Here is a 14,292-nt window from a genome sequence, read left to right on the forward strand (position 1 = left end):
CAGCGGGATGTGGAGAATGTGAGATGGGTAGTAGCATACGTAATCTGACAGTATCTGCAGCTCTGCAATTACAGACCGCGCTGCTACTCTGATGCTAGTCGTCAGGGGCTCAGATCCAGATTAGGGTCCTAGCCCTGGTCCAACGCATTTCTACACAGTTTTTCCTTATTAATAAAAGTGGGGAAAAAATGCATTTAATGTTTCATGTGGATTTTTATGATATTTTCCATTTTTGGATTTGAATGATCTAAAATTAAAACCCTTTGGATGCCGCAGTTAATGAGTTTCTGCACCGTACCAGATGCTCCCGGCCCTCAGGCTTGTTCCTAGATTGTATTATAGATCTGTGGCACAATGGACTCTACAATGGTGTCAATGCAAATCTCTGCACCCCCAATATTGTAGAGTCTCCCCAGTTCTGTAACATGGACCCATTAGGACAGGTTGAAACGGTACAAACTGTATATACAATGTCCTACAGGTAAAGTTCAGGGAGGACAGGACGACTTCAGTAGGAGATGGAATAAGGTTTCTCGAGGCTGCTCATAGAGTGCCAGGAGCACCAGCGATCAGCTCTGTCTGACAGCGCCTCCAGAGGCAAAATGAAGCATTACACATAGAAATGATCGAATCGATTCAAAACTTGACAAATTTGCTCCAATTTTTTAAAAAAATTGGATTCCACAAAATACAAAGTTTTTGTGATACAACTGGCAGGAATTCAGGAAAAGGATGGATGGATGCTATTTTACTGGATACTTTCTAGGGGTTAAAAAAAAAAAATACTATCCTCGCCCCTCATGTGTCACTACCTCCGCAGCTTCCTGCTTGGTCATCCACTCACTTCTTCGCTCTCGTCTTCTGACTCGTAGACCTCCGGCACAACCTCCAAGGACTGAGCAGCTCTCAGGTCATTGACGTTTATGACATGTATTGAGCCTAGAAGTGAGCAAATCGGTTCCCGGGACCCTGGCCAAGCGGCCATGTCTGTAGTCTGTGGCCTTAGACGTGCTATCTCCTACATGTCGGCATTCCCGACTCTTTTTCATCGTTGTGGTGTGAAGCGTTCGTCAGGTCACACTAGGCATACTAATGGGAAGATGCGCGAGGGTTGCTGACAGGTAGGAGGCGGCTCACAGGGCTCTGGTCCAGTGGCCATGGACTACTGATGTGACCAGTGTCCGGAGAGTCAATCCTCTCATCTCTACATGGAAATTGCCGGAGGTTTAGGAGTCATTAATGGAAGACCAGAGGGAGCAGTAAGAGGGCGAGGCAGAAGCTGGTGAGCAGCGGCGCAACTGTAACCGGTGCAGGGGTTGCAATTGCACCCGGGCCCTGGAGCCCAGGAGGTCTAAAAGGTACATTTGGCCCAAATGAGAAGACCAATACTATTAAAGACTTGCAATAATTGGGGGAGCACAATCATTTATAATTTTTTAACCCCATCCCAGCCCTCCATTTATTTTGCTTTGGTGTCTGTATAATGTATCTTTTTTTAACAGCAATCGGGGCAAATTAGATTTGCATTGAATATATTTTACACAAATTGAATTTCCCAGGAGGAATTAAAGGTAATCTAGATTTGTATTTTGGGTGATTAGCTAATCCCTAATTACACATCATGGAGGGGGTCTGTATCATGGACAGGACAAGTCCTCCAAAGCGAGAGGACCACACTTTATAAAGTCAGAACCCTTAATTGTGTCAGTGATGAGCTTTCTGAGCTCCACAACTTTAATAAATAATATTTGTTGTCACATTAACATTATTGTTTATTAACATTAAAAAAAAAAAGGAAATAGAGTAGAATTGATAAGAATGTAGCACATCACAAACGTCACAAGTTTGGATCCAGGTGCTGAACACTCATAAATCCGCACATTAATAGGTCGATAAGTCACATTCCTGCTCCTAATGGAGCCGCGAGATAAGTTATGGTCGGCCCGATGGAGGACTGGATCAGTGAGTATGTGAACCGTATCGAATTCTCACACTTGTTAATCCTGAGTAAATACCATTAAGTGTTCTAAGCCAAACAGCCGCGAGGAATGTCACCAGATAGAGCGGTGGCGGTCATATCTGCGACTGCACCGGAATACAAACAGGACGGAATACTGAACACAGCGCTTCATCAATATTCCTGCCGTTCCCCTTGGTCGGATAGATGAAGCTTTCCATCTGGAACTTTGTGTGGCTGCAAACTCAACATTGGCATACTGTGGATACTCAATAATGATCATTACTAATAATAATATTAATAATAATAATAATTACTTCTATCACAGGACACCTCCAACCAGCATTTGTCATTCAGTATTGCTTTGCACTGAGAAAGCCAACGGACAGTTGGACCCCTACTAAGTAGCAGAGGTCAGGACTGTAACCCCAACACCCACATAAGTCACTGGCGTCAGAGGATTACATGTGCAGAGTCCTTGCGTTAGGCCACATTCACACGTTCAGTATTTGGTCAGTGTTTTACATCAGTATTTGCAAGCCAAAACAAGAAGTGGTGACAAATACAGAAGTGGTGACGTGTTTCTATTATACTTTTCCTCTGATTGTTCAGCTCCTGATTTGGACTTACAAATACTGATGTAAAATACTGACCAAATACTGAATGTGTGAACGTGGCCCTAGAACCATAATTGATTTCTACTAATGAAGGGGCTACAGTATTTAATGCAGCTCCTGAACCCTATATCACCATTCAGGATGCCATAACTGGAAATATCTGACATAACATTATGAAAGAGGTGTCCTGCTAGGGCAGGATAATAATTAACCACTAAGAAGCAAAAATTCGAAAACAAAGGAGGAGAAATTAGAACAGTAAAGAAAAAAAACTTAACAGAGGATAGGAATAAAAATGACATAAAAATTACATGAAACACCAGGTGAAAAGTTTCAAAAATATATATTTTTTTTGTGGCACACATCACCCTATGTAAGGCCTCTTTTACACGTACTGATATTTCTGGTACTGGAAAAACCAGTACTGGAGATATCCGTGCCTGTGTGTGCCTGTGTGACATATGTGTGCCGCATCAGAATCACACGCACCGGCGCCTGGGAATCAGCGGTTCAGTTAGCGCTGTCCCCACCCGCCAGGTGCTGAAGGAATCTCTCATCGTTGTCCCCTGCTTGCACTAAGATCAGCGCGAGCAAAGGACAATGTTGAGAGATGTATTTTGCCCCCCCCCCTGTCTCCAACAGATGTAAAAATAAGAATAAAATTAAAAAATCATTATACTCACCTTTACACCTAATTCCCTGAAGCCATTGTCCCCTGTAAACAAACCCCAAAAAAACACAATATCCCTGGCCTGTCCGAAGTTTAATCCAGTGTACCTCGGCATAATCCATCTGTGCGACATTTATGCCTCAGCATGTGCGGTGGCTTTAGGTGACCGCACATGCTGAAGAGCAGAAGAGAATGACTCACTGCAGTGGGCCTCTGAACTGCGTTGAGCTCAGTGAGCAGTGTCCTGTCACTCAGTAAGCTCAGCTCAGTGCCGTTTAGGGGCCCACTCACTGCAGAGAGTTATTCTCCTCTGCTCCTCAGTATGTGCAGTCGCCTCAAGCCACAGCTCACACTGATGGAGAATTGTCACACAGATGGATTACGGCGTGCGACACTGGATTATTTAAATTTCGGACAGGTGAGGGATATAGTTCTTCTTTATTTTTCATTTGTTTACAAGGGACAATGGCTTCAGGGAATTAGATGTTAAAGAGAGTATAATGAGTGTTTTATTTTATTCTTATTTTTACACTTGTTGGAGACAGCGGGAGCTGATTACTACTCTCAACATTGTCCCTTGCTCGCTCTGATTGCAGTGCTAGCAGGGGACAATGATGAGACATTCCTCCAGCACCCGGTGCTTGGGAACAGCGCAAAATGTACTGCTGATTCCCACAGCATGTATGTGTGAAAACTGTCACCACGCTTACTAGAGACACTGACATGTGAAAGAGCCCTAATAGAAAGTTTGCAAACAAAGTTCCTCAGCAACAGAAAAATTTACAAAATATTTTTGATGTGACCACTTTGACTCTCAATAGTCTAAATGGATTTCTGCTATGGGCTCCTCATGGCTTCTTTAAGCTATAGGTCAGAGTGAGCAGCATGGACCAAATGGGATGATGCAGTGTAACGGTACAATATGTGGATCAGTGAGGACCAGAGCAGAAGTGTAAGCAGGACGGTAGAAAGAGAAAGTGATGCTGAAAGCTGTAGATGCACATGGAGGACAGTTATAAATGGGAACAGCTGAGAAGTTTATGCAATCAGGTAACTTGCAGCAGTGACATGGTTAACCACAGAAATAGCATAGATGTACATGCAATCAACTATCTTCCAGCAGGAATACAGTTAACCACAAGAGCAGCCAGAGTTGTTGTGAAATATTCCCAAGAAATCAATAATGAATAATAAAATCTTGATTGTAGAAATGAGTTTCTAACTGGTGATGAGCGAGCACTAAAATGCTCGGGTGCTCTTTGCTCGGGTCGAGCAAATTGGAATACTCGGGTGCTCGACCCGAGCAACGAGCCCAATGTAAGTCTATGGGAAACTCGAGCATTTTTTAGTCGGCTCCCCCGGCGGTCTACAGAGGGCCTAAACATTGCCCAAATCAATGGGAATAGTGCTCAAATGACATGGAAACAGCATGGGGAAGACCCTGGAAGCATTTCTGACTCCCAGGTCACTGCTGTCAATAATGTGATCGGGGGAATTACCCCACTTTTACGGACTCAAAATAAAACATACAAAAACGAAAACCAAAATGGATTTTCCTGGGAAAAATGTTAAGGAACTTCCTTTCCAGGGTAATGACTTGTATATAAGGCAAAATAAATATACAAAAACAAAAATGCTCCCCCATACTTTGGGCTATGTTCACACGAAGCTTTTTGATGTGTTTTTGCACTTTTGCATTGTTTTCAACGGTGAAAAATACATTCACCGGTAAATGTCATTTTAACATTTTACCACCTTATCTGGCCATGTGGTGTGTGAGACATGATCAGACACATACTGTTTCATTTATGAAGGAGGGAATCTGAAAGTTATAGGGCCATCAGGCGGCCCTTACTATTCTTAAAGGGCCAGCAGTCAGCTATTCCTTGTTGTTCCCATTATTAAAGAGTGGGTCTCCTATACTGTTATTGGGTATGCAGTAACTGCAAGGGCTGCCAAAATTTGGGAAAAACCCCAATACAAATTTAAAGACACATATAGCTGGGCCACAGTAATGACAAGTTCCCAGTAGAAAGGAGCAGGTCTGCTATACATTTATAGGGTATGCATTGAGTCCAACGGCTGCCAAAATTTAGGAAAAACCACAACGACAAGTTCCCATTAGAAAGGAGCGGGTCTGCTATACAGTTGTAGGGTGTGCATTTAGTCTAATGGCTACCAAAATTTAGGAAAAACCCCAATACCAATTTAAAGATACATAGAGCTGGGACTCAGTAATGACATGTTCCCATTAGAAAGAAGCGTGTCTGTTATCCAGTTATAGGGTATGCAGTGAGTCCAATGGCTGCCAAAATTTAGGAAAAACCCCAATACCAATTTAAAGACACATAGAGCTAGGCCTCAGTAACAACATGTTCCCATTAGAAAGGAGCAGGTCTGCTATACAGTTATGGGGTATGCAGTGAGTTCAACAGCTGACAAAATTTAGGAAAAACACCAATAATAATTTAAAGACACATAGAGCAGGGCCACAGTAACAACATGTTCCCATTGGAAACAGCTGCCAAAAATTTGGAGGAACTCCAATGCACCTTGCAAGAGTAGAGGTCAGAGGGTCTCCTGAAAACAATATTCCCATTATTTGGAAGTGGGTCTACCATACTGTTTGCCTATGCAGTGAAGGCAGTGAATGCATCAGCTGCCAAAAATTTGGAGGAAATCCATTGCCCCTTGCAAGAGACGTAGAGGTCGGAGGGCTTCCTGAAAACAGTGTTCCTATTATTAGGAAGTGGGTCTCCCATACTGTTTGCCTATGCAGTGAATACATCAGCTGCCAAAATTTTGGAGGAACTCCAATGCCCCTTGCAAGAGACATAGAGGTTGGAGGGCCTCCTGAAAACAATGTTCCCATTATTAGGAAGTGAGTCTTTCATATTGTTTGCTTATGCAATGAATGCAACGGCTACAAAAAATTTGGAGGACCTCCAATGCCACTTTCAAGAGACTTAGATATGGTGATAAGGTAGATATGGTGGTGATATGGTGGTGGAGAATGAGGATGAGGAGAAGAAGGAGTACAAGAGCAAATAGACAAAATCAGGAAGCATATATCCATGTCTGGGTGTGAAGACAGAGGTGCATGGGAATACAGTTAAACCTCCCAAAAAAAGACACTGTATTTGAGTTTATGTTATGCTGCTATCATTCGGTGGTGTTGAGAAGTCTGGCCAAATCCCGCCCTTGTTCATTTTTATGAGAGTCAGTCCGTCAGCATTTTCAGTTGACAGGCGGATGCGCTTATCAGTTATAATTGCACCAGCGGCACTAAAAACCCGCTCTGACAAAACGCTAGCGGCAGGGCAGCCCAGGACCTCCAAGGCGTAGAGAGCCAGTTCATGCCACGTGTCCAGCTTGGATACCCAATAATTATGAGGCTCAGAGGAATTATGGAGGACGTTGGTACGATCTGCAAGGTACTCCCTCAGCATCTTCCCAAACTTTTCCCTCTTTGTGAGAGTACCCCGCGCCTCAGGGCCTGTGCGATGGGAGGGTCTGAGAAAACTGTCCCAGAACTTTGACAGTGTTCCCCTGCCTCTGCTGGATTGAAGTTGTGTCTCTCTCGCCTGTACTCCTTGGTTGTCCAAGGAACTGTGACCTCTGCCACCAGCGTTTTCAGATGGGAATTTTTTTAATAATTCCGCAACAAGGGCATTCTGGTACTGCCCCATTTCAGGCCTGTCCGGCGTGGGAATAAGAGACAGAAACTTCTCCTTGTAGCGTGGGTATAGAAGCCAAAATTTGGACAATGAGAGGGTCATGGGAAAAGCAGCGGAACATAAACTCAGCCATGCGTGCCAGACTGCTAACAGGCAAGACTTCCATGTCCTCACCAAGAGGACGACTGACCATGCTCTCCTCCTCCTCTCTGTCCTCAGGTCATCCACGCTGAACAGACGGTATGACAATTGTGCAGCTAGCACCGTCTATAGCGCATGAAACTAACTCTTGTTCTTTCTCCTCCTCCTCCTCTTCCTCATTGTCACCCAATCCACGTTGGGATGAGATGAGGCTGGGCTGTGTGTAATCTACCTGTATGGTTCATTGCTCCATCTCATCGTGCTCCGCCTGCAATGCGTCCTCTTTAATTGTGAGCAGAGAGCATTTCAGAAGACAGAGAAGCGGGAAGGTGACGCTAATTAGAGCGTCATCGCCGTACACCATCTTGGTGGAGTCCTCAAAGTTTTGGAGGATGGTACAGATGTCTGACATCCTTGTCCAGTCCTGAGGTCTTATGTGTGCAGTCTGACCTGAATACCGACGGCCTTGTTGATGCTGGTAGTCAACAACTGCACTCTTCTGCTCAGAAATCCTTACCACCGTCTGTAATGTAGAGTTCCATGCTTGGGGACATCGCACACCAGTCGGTGAGCTGGAAGCTACAAACACTGCTGAAGCACCGCATTGGCGGAGGAAGTTGTAGCTTACTTTCTAAAATGGGCACACACGTGGCATACTTTCACAAGCAAATCTGGCAGATTCGGGTAGTTTTTGAGAAACCGCTGAACCACGAGGTTAAGCACATGGGCCAGGCATGGTACGTGTGTGACCTCGCCTCGCCTCAGAGCTGCCACCAGGTTCCTGCCTTTGTCACACACGACCACGCCTGGCTGTAGTGTAGACTGTGTCAGCCACAGATCTGCCTGCTCTTTCAGAGCTGTCCACAACTCTTCAGCGTTGTGCGGTTTGTCACCAAAGCATATTAGCTTCAGCACAGCCTGTTGCCGCTTGGCTGAGGCAGTTCTGCAGTGCTTCCAGCTTCTGATTCATGTGGTCATTTCGGAGATGAGGGCTGAAGAGGAGGAGGAGGTGCAGGTGCTGTAGAATGTGAGGGCAACCCTGATTGACCAAGGGCCCGCAATCCTCAGCGTTGGAAGGACGTGTTCCGTCCCAAGGTCCGACTGGGTCCCGGCTTTTACTATATTAACCCAGTGAACCGTCAGCGAGATGTACCATCTCTGCCCACAAGACTTTCCTAGTAACTGCACCAGGAGAAAGTTGTGACTGGGGACCGAGCACCGAGGGACGACCGCTGCCATCAGGTTGCGGAAAGCTTTCGTCTCCACAAGTCTAAAAGGCAAAATTTCGACCGCAAGCATTCGCGAAATGTGTGAATTTAGTAGTGTGGCCTGTGTGGCGTTGGCTGCGTATTTGCGCTAGTTGAGAGTGTGCAATGACAGGTGCAGGGCGGGAGGCATCTTCGCATGCGCCATGGACAGGGGATTGGCGTGCACGCACAACAGGGGAAGAAGCAGTGGTGCCACTCGCAGACACTGTTTCGGCCCACTTAGTCGGGTGCTTTGCTGCCATATGCCTGATCATGCTGGTGGTGGTCAGTCTGGTAGTTTTGCTACTCCTGCTGATGCTGGCCTGGCAGTTGGTGCAAATGGCCTTTTTGGGGTTATCTGCAGTGTGTTTAAAAAACAAACAGACTCGGGAAGACCTAACAGTTGTACTGGCAACTTCCGTCGTGCTGGCGTTATTTGAAATGCCTTCCCGTCTTGTGTCTGCGTCCACCACACTGCTTCTTCCTGCCTGTTGTGATGCTATGCCTCCTTCCCCCTGTGTGCTGCTGTCCTCGCTCTGCATGTCACCCTGCCAGGTTGGGTCAGTTACTATATCATCCACCACCTCTTCTTCCACTTCTGCAACCTGGTCCTCCTCCTGACTTTCTGGCAATTGTGTCTCATCATTATCATCCACCTCTTGCGACAGTAATTGCACTTTCCCACCGTTGCCTTCATGTGACCGTGGCTGCTCAAATATTTGGGCATCGCTACACGTATTCCACTCTTGACTCGCTTGAAACTGGCCAGGCGAGAGGCCCGAATCTATAAATGGAAAAGTGAACAGCTCTTGTGAGTGTCAAAGTGTGGGATGAGTTGTCTCTGGGCACTCAGCATGGTGGGAGGAAAGGTGAGGAATATCCAGTCCAGATTCACGGCTACTGAAACTTGACCGTGTGGAAGACAGTGTGATGGTGGTGATGGTGGCAAAGTGACTGGAAGCATTATCGGCTATCCAAACAGCAACCTTTTGACACTGCTCTGGGTTCAATAGTGGTGTGCTGCGGTCCCCTAGGACTTGGGACAGGAAGGTCGGGCGAGAAGATGTGGGTGTTAGTTGTGGCACAATTTCGGCTTGCCCACGGCCTTGTCCTCGGCCTCTGCATGAACCATTACCATCACGTCAAGTTGCCCGTCCCTTGCCACGTGCCTTGCCCATTTTAAATGGAGGACAGTATCTTCCACGCTCACTACAAATGACTGAGTTTGGAGTGAACTTATATGTGATCCGTGTGACGGAGAAAACAGAGTGTTAAATACCTGGCCTGTAGGTAACTATTTTGAACAGCAAACTGCTGTGAATTGCTTCACTGACTGGAAGCATTATCTGCTATCCAAACAACCTTTTGACACTGCTCTGTGTTCAATAGTGGTGTTGTGCAGTCCCTTAGTAATTTGGACAGGAAGGTCAAGCGACAAGATGTGGGTGCTTGTTGTGGCACAATTTCAGCTTGCCCATGGCCATGGCCTCGTCCTCTGCATGCACCAATCACCATCATGTCCACCTTGCCACGCACCTTGCCCATTTTAAATGGAGGACAATATTTTCCATGTTCACTAGAAATGGCTGATTTTGGAACGCAGTTATATGTGATACGTCTGACAGAGAACCACGGTTTTAAATACTAGGCCTGTACTTTACTAATACTATTCTTCACAGCGACCTCTTGTGAATAGCTTCACCGACACACTGCAACAAAATGAAAATGGAAGCCAGAAATGGCTGATTTTGGAACGCAGTTATATGTGATACGTCTGACAGAGAACCACGGTTTTAAATAGCAGGCCTGTAGTTTACTAATACTATTCTTCACAGAGACCTAGTGTGAATAGCTTCACCGACACACTGCAACAAAATGGAAATGGAAGCCAATATTTTCCACTTTCAGTTCAAATTTCTGGATTTTTATAGCTGTAATATGCTAACAAGCAAATGGAGCAGAAAAATGGTGTACTCTGGATTGCTTTTTAAGCAAATAACCCAGATTAAGATAAAAAATATTATCCCTGGCCCCTGATACCTGGGGCTATGTCTACAAATTTTTGTCACAGCAGCATCAGTCAAAAGTTGAACATGCAATAGCCCCTGTTGCGCTGTATCATGCACTGCAGTCTGTCATATACCCTGCCTGCCTTACTCCTGCTGTCACCTTCACCACTGAAAATATGCAGCTGGATTAGTCCGGGGTAGACTGTGACGAGCATGGCGGCGCCAGGTCTGATATAGACCTGATGATGCTGTGCCGTCAGCCAATCACTGTAATGCCCACAACCAACATGGCTACAGCATTACAGTGCGTGGCAGGCAATCCCTGCATGTTCATTGACTCTCTAAAGAGTGCCAAACATGCAGGATGGGGACCCGAGTTCCCGCCCGAGCAACCCGGAAATACTCGCCAAGCGCTGAGTATCTCGAGCACTGTGATGGTCAGGCGAGCACGTTCGCTCATCACTATTTGTAACGTGAAGTCTGATGGTGACAGCAACAGGATACACTGGACTCAGCTATGAACTAGTAATTGGAAGGTAAAATAGACGCGGTATACGGAGCGCTAGAACAAGAGAGTATTATAAAAAAAATAAGGTAGCGAACCTTTAATATAATTTAGTATAAAAATTCCACAACGCGTTTCGATAGCATCAAGCCATCTTCACCAGGTGGTATAAAAAACAGATACGAAGTGACAAATTTATAAAGGAAAAGCTCCAATGAAAACGCAGGATACAATTAACCCTGCTAACAATTAACCCTTAGGGTGCCTGCAAAAAAAAATCAAATCCTATTCTAATAACAAGAATAATAATAATAATAATCTTTATTTTTATATAGCGCTAACATATTCCGCAGCGCTTTACATGCATTATCGTCGCTGTCCCCATCGGGGCTCACAATCTAGATTCCCTATCAGTATGTCTTTGGAGTGTGGGAGGAAACCCACGCAAACACGGGGAGAACATACAAACTCCTTGCAGATCTTGTCCTTGGTGGGATTTGAACCCAGGTCCCCAGAGCAGCAAGGCTGCAGTGCTAACCACTGAGCCACCATACAGTGCTAACCACTGAGCCACCGTGCCGCCCAAGAATATGTTGAAATAATATACAGTGGTGGCCAAAAGTATTGGCACCCCTGCAATTCTGTCAGATAATACTCAGTTTCTTCCTGAAAATGATTGCAATCACAAATTCTTTGGTCTTATTATCTTCATTTAATTGGTCTTCAATGAAAAAACACAAAAAGAATTGTCCTAAAGCCAAATTGGATACAATTCCACAACAAACCTAAAAAAGGGGGGTGGACAAAAGTATTGGCACTGTTTGAAAAATCCTGTGATGCTTCTCTAATTTGTGTAATTAACAGCACCTGTAACTTACCTGTGGCACCTAACAGGTGTTGGCAATAACTAAATCACACTTGCAGCCAGTTAACATGGATTAAAGTTGACTCAACCTCTGTCCTGTGTCCTTGTGTGTACCACATTGAGCATGGAGAAAAGAAAGAAGACCAAAGAACCGTCTGAGGACTTGAGAAACCAAATTGTGAGGAAGCATGAGCAATCTCAAGGCTACAAGTCCATCTCCAAAGACCTGAATGTTCCTGTGTCTTCCGTGCGCAGTGTCATCAAGAAGTGTAAAGCACATGGCACTGTGGCTAACCTCCCTAGATGTGGACGGAAAAGAAAAATTGAGAGATTTCAACGCAAGATTGTGCAGATGGTGGATAAAGAACCTCGACTAACATCCAAACAAGTTCAAGCTGCCCTGCAGTCCGAGGGTACAACAGTGTCAACCCGTACTATCCGTTGGCGTCTGAATGAAAAGGGACTGTATGGTAGGATACCCAGGAAGACCACACTTCTTACCACGAGACATAAAAAAGCCAGGCTGGAGTTTGCCAAAACTTACCTGAGAAAGCCTAAAACGTTTTGGAAGAATGTTCTCTGGTCAGATGAGACAAAAGTAGAGCTTTTTGGCAAAAAGCATCAACATAGAGTGTGCAGGAAAAAAAAGAGACATTCAAAGAAAAGAACACGGTCCCTACAGTCAAACATGGCGGAGGTTCCCTGATGTTTTGGGGTTGCTTTGCTGCCTCTGGCACTGGACTGCTTGACCGTGTGCATGGCATTATGAAGTCTGAAGACTACCAACAAATTTTGCAGCATAATGTAGGGCCCAGTGTGAGAAAGCTGGGTCTCCCTCAGAGGTCATGGGTCTTCCAGCAGGACAATGACCCAAAACACCCTTCCAAAAGCACTATAAAATGGTTTGAGAGAAAGCACTGGAGACTTCTAAGGTGGCCAGCAATGAGTCCAGACCTGAATCCCATAGAACACCTGTGGAGAGATCTCAAAATGGCAGTTTGGAGAAGGCACCCTTCAAATATCAGGGACCTGGAGCAGTTTGCCAAAGAAGAATGGTCTACAATTCCAGCAGAGCATTGTAAGAAACTCATTGATGGTTACCGGAAGCGGTTGTTCGCAGTTATTTTGGCTAAAGGTTGTGCAACCAAGTATTAGGCTGAGGGTGCCAATACTTTTGTCCGGCCCATTTTTGGAGTTTTGTGTGAAATGATCAATGATTTGATTTTTGCTTCATTCTCTTTAGTGTTTTTTCCTTGCAAGCAAATTAAATGAAGATAATAAGACCAAAGAATTTGTGATTGCAATCATTTTCAGGAAGAAACTGAGTATTATCTGACAGAATTGCAGGGGTGCCAATACTTCTGGCCACCACTGTACATATAAAAATAATTACGAAAAATCTGAACAATATAAACTGAAATAAAAAGTGAACAATATAAGGTGAAATAAAAATAAAAGTACAGAAGAAATATAGACAAGTCAATTACGCAACCACATTTTCAATAGTCAAATTTAACAATTCCGGGGCCAAAGTACCCAGTTTAAAGATCCAGTAACTCTCTTTTTTGATCAGGCTGCCCAATCGATCAAGGACAGCGTCTATCACCTGATCGATTATGGTGAGCCTTAAAAATTCTGGATTTTTGCAATGTACTTCATTAAAATGTTTGGACACACTATGTAACGGGTATCCAATCCGTATTTTATGGCGATGTTCGTTAAGGCGGGCATGCATGGTTTGAATCGTTTGGCCAACATACTGTAGGCCGCACGTGGAGTGCAATAGATATACTACATAGGTAGATTGACAATCAACGCCACAGTTGATCATAAAAGATTGATTCGTTTTATGGGATGTAAAAGATTTAGCTCCATTTACTATAGTGCCACAACACAAGCATTTAGGGGTTTACACGAAAAACAACCAAAATGTGGATCACCACTCACCACACCTGGACAGCATTTCAATGTGGTGTTACTTGGTGCCAAGTAAATTCCGATTTCTCCTGTATATAACTATAGGCCTCTTTGGAAGGTGTTAAGAAAGGACAGGGTCACCCTTCAACCAAAATCGACTAATCATGTTTTGAATCGCTACTCGGAATTGATTGAACGCAGTTATAAAACTCCACTTGGATAGATCCAAATTACTATTATCAATGACCCCTTCTGATACAAAAATCCTGCGAGAGGGATTTGGTTTTGTGAAATGCGTCATACAATAGTTTCTTGGGGTAACCCTTCCGTCTGAACCGTTTCCTTAATATATTTGACTCTTGAAGAAAATCAGACTCTTTGTGCAATTTTTTCTTATTCTCCAGTACTGGCCATAATTATTTTTATATGTATATTATTTTAACTTTATTCTTGTTATTAGTATAGGATGTGATTTTTTTTTTTTTTGCAGGTACCCTAAGGGTTAATTGTTAGCAGGGTTAATTGTGTCCTGCGTTTTCTTTGGAGCTTTTCCTTTGTAAATTTGTCACTTCCTTCCTGTTTTTTACACCACCTGGTGAAGATGGCTTGATGCTATCGAAACGCGTTGTGGAATTTTTATACTAAATTATATTAAAGGTCCGCTACCTTATTTTTTATAATACTCTC

The 14,292-nt window shown here is 44.3% G+C and overlaps 1 long non-coding RNA gene across 1 annotated transcript in view; it reads right to left on the minus strand.

The window, feature by feature from the left end:
- Positions 1 to 14,292, minus strand: part of LOC141271175 (uncharacterized) — a 117,780-nt gene that overhangs the window by 89,190 nt on the left and 14,298 nt on the right. The gene's annotated exons all lie outside the window — the stretch shown is intronic.

The sequence above is a fragment of the Phyllobates terribilis genome, unplaced genomic scaffold, assembly GCF_046119375.1.
Source record: "Phyllobates terribilis strain yellow unplaced genomic scaffold, ASM4611937v1 Scaffold_5__5_contigs__length_657084704, whole genome shotgun sequence".
Lineage (NCBI taxonomy): Eukaryota > Metazoa > Chordata > Amphibia > Anura > Dendrobatidae > Phyllobates > Phyllobates terribilis.